At 34.4% G+C, this 5,521-nt stretch overlaps 1 pseudogene; it reads left to right on the top strand.

Moving 5' to 3' along the window:
• Window positions 1–4,557: 4,557 nt before the first annotated feature.
• LOC130869153 (ubiquinol-cytochrome-c reductase complex assembly factor 2-like) lies at window positions 4,558–4,952 on the top strand (annotated as a pseudogene).
• Window positions 4,953–5,521: the final 569 nt, after the last annotated feature.

The following is a 5,521-nucleotide window of genomic DNA, read 5'->3' as shown; positions in this document are numbered from 1 at the left end:
ATATAATTTCTTTTTAGTAATTTGCCTGTTTTCTGTAAAACAATTTTACTATGATGTGACTACTAAATTTTAAGAGAATTACATTGATACTACAGTTTGTTTTGCAGCTAATTGTTTTCTTTTAAATATTAACTTAATTTTTGATCTTTTTGATAAGTTCTGAGTTCAAAGTGAATTTTTTTGTTTTTAGAATGTTTGATATTTTAAGTGAATAAATTTGAATTTTATATGTATGGGTGAAATTTTTACTCTAACTTCTAGATAGGTTACATAAATTTCTTCTTGATACTTACATACTCACTTTAAACACTGTATCCCTAAATTTCAACCTACTAATATTTTTTTCTAGGTTAGCAGTGATTTATGCTACTTTATTTTATATTACTTTACTGTATTTTGTTTGAGACAGAGTCTCACTGCAGAACACACAGACCTGGAAATCACTTGGTAGCCAAAGGTAGCCCCAAGTCATGGTAATCCTCCCACCTCAGTCATTCCACACCATGGAGTTGTTTTTAAGTAATATATTATTAATTTCTCATGTATCTACTTAGTTCTCTGAAAATATAAGCATCTCTGTAAATATCCTTAAATGCAGATCAGATCAGCATCACCATTACTTTTAAATATGTTTTCAGTTGATTAACAGATATGGTACGGGAGAATTGTATGTATTCTGTCAATCATGTTTTAAATAAATGCTGACTGGCCAGGCAGGAAGTATAGGTGGGAAAACCAGACAGGAAGTAGAAATGATGTAATGAGAACAAGAGAATTCTGGGAAGGAGGAAGTTGATTCCTCCCACTCGTGCCTATACCACCAAAGCAACAGGATGTGAGCTGTCCCACTCAAAATAGGTACTGAGCCACATGGCTAACATAGATCAGAAAAATGGGTTAATCAATATGTGAGAGTTAGCCAGTGAGAGGCTAGAGCTAATGGGCCAATCAATCAGCTTATAATTTATGGAGACCTATGTGTGATTTTTCTTTGGGACTAAACATCTGGGGGATCGGGCAGGACAAAACCCCCCAAAGCAAACAGGCCTGGCCCTTCATGTTACACAGATAAACCAAATTTCCATAAGTAGTTTGTTGTCTTTGACTCCCTCAGTATTCTTTACTTCCTATCTCCAGTTTTCCTTCATCATTTCTCACTACTATACCATGAAGGTTAATTGATGTCTAATAAACATTGTCTATAAGGTACTAAATTTCTTAATTCTGTTGAATTAAGTTATTTTTTTACTAATATTTTAACCATAACTTTAAGTCAACTCTCAAGTTTTTTAAGTTTAGTTGTTTCATTTGTAGGCTCAGACAGTTATGGATGGAAACTCTTTGGCTATGGCAATTCAATTAGCAGTATTTACATGTTTTTGTTTTAATTTTGATTCCAAAAAAAGTGTAATTTACTGAAAGTAGAAAGCTTGTTGGTAAACTGTCTCTGTTTCTTTCTTAGATTTAAACTAAGTATGGAAAATAAAGATAGGTACAGGGGGCTGGAGAGATGGCTCAGTGGTTAAGAGCATTGCCTGCTCTTCCAAAGGTCCTGAGTTCAATTCCCAGCAACCACATGGTGGCTCACAACCATCTGTAATGAGGTTTGGTGCCCTCTTCTGGCCTGTAGGCATACACACAGACAGAGCATTGTATACATAATAAATAAATAAATTTAAAAAAAAAGGATAGGTACATCTTGACTATCACGTGAAGTAGCAACCATTCCCTAACCACATTAGACCACAGCCAACCATGAAAGGGTATTTTCATGATGGTATTTTATGTCTTGGGGGTATATTCTTCTGATTGCTTTTAATGTTGTTTTGAAAACATCAGTTTTCAGCATTTGAAGGATTTTAATTACATAACAGTTACTAAAGTTAGTGTTGCTAATTAATAGTTTAAACAGTAAAGTCATTATATGCTCTTTCTTTAACCATTGGTCACATCATATCTGCTTAATCTTTTTACATGTTAATAAACTAAGGGAACAATTGAGATCATTATATATCCATCTGTAATTTAGCACTGTCAAGATTAAGGAGCTGGATTATGGTCATTAGAATTAAATGGTTTTATTTATGGACTGAGAGCAATGAGGCCCATCAGTAAACTTCTTTCTCTTGCTAATGATCCTACTTCTTACTAAGTGTGTACAAATGTGACAACAAACCAGTTCATTCAGTCTAGCAAGAAAGAATGATGAAACAGATATAGTTTGCAAATGTAGTAATTTATTTCTTTGAATTGTGGTATGTGAATGAAATAAATTTTTCCTAATAAAACTAATATTGTTTAAGGAAAATACTTTGTGTTTTTTTTCTAGATTATCAGCATATCATTAGGAAGAAAGGATTTTTTGCTCTTAGATTAACTCAGATATCAGTGGCATCTTAATCCTTAAACAAATCATTAGTTTTTAGAATGGTAACTGTCTCATAAATGCCTGACTCACAGTCTATGAGACTACTAAAAATTGAAAATAATACTTTAGTAAGAGCTTCATGAAGGTTACAGCCCTTACCATATTCTCCCATTTATAATATAAATGCTCCTATTTCACCTTCTAGTAATGAATATTTTTACTAAATGGAAGGTGTTGACTGAGGCCCAGGATACCCTGGGTTTATACAGCTACAAGACTGTCCTGGCGAACACCCTGACTTTCTGATTTGTAATCTTGGTTTACCACAACTCAAATGTACTTATTCTCCAGAAATTCTATATTTGTACCTTCTTTTCAAGAGTAAAATTATGTACTTCAGTTCAATATTTATGAACCAAGAAATGATATTACATAAAAAAGATGTGCTCCTTTTACAAAAAATGTGTGGATTGCTTTGAAAATAATTGATCAGATCATTTTAAATCTGCTTTTATATCAAGTGTAAGGTATTAAATTTAAAACATGAACTGAAATTTGAAAAGCCTTCAGTCATCAGATTCCTTCAAAACGTTGAATTTCTTGTTACTTAAATCTAGGAATGAGTGTGGAAACCGGTTAAGAAGATACATTTTGCTATACAGGTTATATGTAAGTGAATTTCTGTAGATAACTAAAACATTCTAACTTGTATAGAAAATTTTAGCATTCCATCCAAAAGTTCAGCTTGAGATGCTATTTCTACTTTCTGTTTAAAAATTTAGCAAGTGTATCTTGTTTTAGGAACACCTACTGTAACTGACCTCTGTAGTTGAGCTTGCTTGATTTTCTAATTAGCTTTTTCAGTCAAATCTAAGACATAAAAAATGTCCTGCTGTTCACTCATATTCACTAAAACTGTTTATAAGCTCCATTTTCTCTTTTATATAAAATGTCATTGAGTATTTTTATTTCTGTTTGTGGATGTGGTACTAGGGATTGCACCCAGTGCCTCACACCTGCTAGGTGATTAGGCCCTAATTTCTTATTTTGCCATTGATCAACATCTCCAGAAAATGTGTTTGTATCTTTAAAAATTTTTCTCTTTCCTGGAAAGGTAAACTCAACTCCCATAGGTTATTGCCATTTTACCCAGTTACTTTTTTTTTTTAATCATGATGAATAGAAAGGGCTTCCATTGTGACCTAATCATACTAGATTCTATAAGGAAAATATAGTTTAATTGCTCCAAAGAATTGTACATACTTACAGATAGAATAATATTTACAGATTTTAAAATAATTAACATTTAAAGAAGAGTAGAAGAATCAAAATTTTATGGGGCAGGGTTGATATAAGTTTTCTCAGGAGGTGAAGGCAGGCAGATCTCTAAGTTCAAAGCCAGCCTGGTCTACAGAGAGAAGAGGAAAGTGTGAGAGAGAGGGAAAGGGGGGAGGGAAGGAAGAAGGGAGAAATAAAGGTAGAGAGAGAAAATAAAAGAATAAAAATAGCTTTACTGTACTGAACTCCAAATGTCTAAATGAATGAAAGAGTGACATAGGAAGATTTTAAAATTGGCAAGAACTATTAATGCAATGTTCTTTTTAGTGTGAATTTGAGAGTTGCTGATGAAACATAAGACTATGAATTAAACACTGCATTAAGAATTGCACTGTAATTAAAAACATGCCTTGGCTCCTTTAAGAACAGGGGAAAATTAGCACATACTGAGAACATATTACAATACAGGCAGTAGATGAACTCATAGGAATTCTGCTTTGGTAGCCTAGTGTAAGGAGCTGTTCCATCATGGCTAAATTGTCACAGTTGTACTAACCTTCTTAAGTCCCACAGTCATATTTCACCCATACAGTCACCTAAAGGACAAGAATCATTGGAAGTGTCTGTGTGTGTGAGTGTGTGTATGTATGTATGTATGTATTATATGTTAACATATATGCATTATTTCTTTATTAGTTAGATATAATTTGTATTATATCAATATAGAAAATATGCTAATATTACAAGGTCAATAATAAAATGTAATTAGCCTTAATAGAAAACCTGAGTATTCTGAGGTTGCTACAAGACTTACAAAACAATTATAGCATTGTTACTCAACATGATATGTGAATTTGTAGGAATTTTTCCATGTATTCCATTTATTATTCAAGACACCACAGGGGCCCAAGATGGCCGCTCTCCGCTATGTCGTTTCCTTAAGCTCTATGAGGAATGGCCCGTGGACCAGACCAAAGGGGGCCGAGACTTGGGCGCTTACCTGCGGCAGCGGGTAGCACAGGCCTTTCGGGAGGGAGAGAACACTCAGTTGGCCAAACCTGAGGTCTATGATCAGATGTATGAAAGCTTAGCACGACTGCATTCAAACTACTATAAACACAAGTACCCTCGCCCCAGAGAAACCAGCTTCAGTGGCATGTCCGTGGAAGAATACAAGCTGATCCTGTCCACAGACACCCTGGAAGAGTTTTAGGAGATGGATAAGAGCATGTGGAAGTTTGCACCCACAAGGCCAGAGGACAAACATAAAGCCTGGGAACGGGTCTTGTCCCACCCACGTACCTGACCCTCATCAATAAACCTGTCCAGTTTCTCCACAACAAAAAAAAAGACACCACATACTTTATTCTTAAATAATTAAGAAGTCACTAAACAGTAACACATTGTATCAGTCTATTCAATATTTCCATAGTCTGACTAAATACATTGTGCTATAGTAGGCCTATAGAAAATACTCTTATCCTTAAGCATAAAACAGGAATGTGATTTTATTGTTAAGAATCACTGTAAAATAATTTATCCGGTTGACTCTTGACCAAGAGAAAGATATTAAATAATTATCTCAAATGTAGGTTTTAGTTTACAAAATGTCAAAGGTGGTGAGCCCTCATCTGCATGAAGCTTTGGGGTAAAATATTACCACCACAAAAGAAAAAGCTAAAGCTAAATATTAAAGAAAAATGAAGTCCCATTAGCTCATATGAGAAGAAGCAGTAATAATGATGGAAAAATAAGAGCACTTAGTACACTTGTAGAGGACACAGGTTTAATTCCTAAACCCAAATGGGGGGGCTCACAACTTCTGACTTCCATGGGTTGCTGCATGCATGTAGTGCACATACATACACTCAGGAA

The sequence above is a fragment of the Chionomys nivalis genome, unplaced genomic scaffold, assembly GCF_950005125.1.
Source record: "Chionomys nivalis unplaced genomic scaffold, mChiNiv1.1 scaffold_167, whole genome shotgun sequence".
Classification (NCBI taxonomy): domain Eukaryota; kingdom Metazoa; phylum Chordata; class Mammalia; order Rodentia; family Cricetidae; genus Chionomys; species Chionomys nivalis.
Note: the sequence above shows the minus strand (reverse complement) of the source record. Positions and strands in the feature narration are given on the sequence as shown.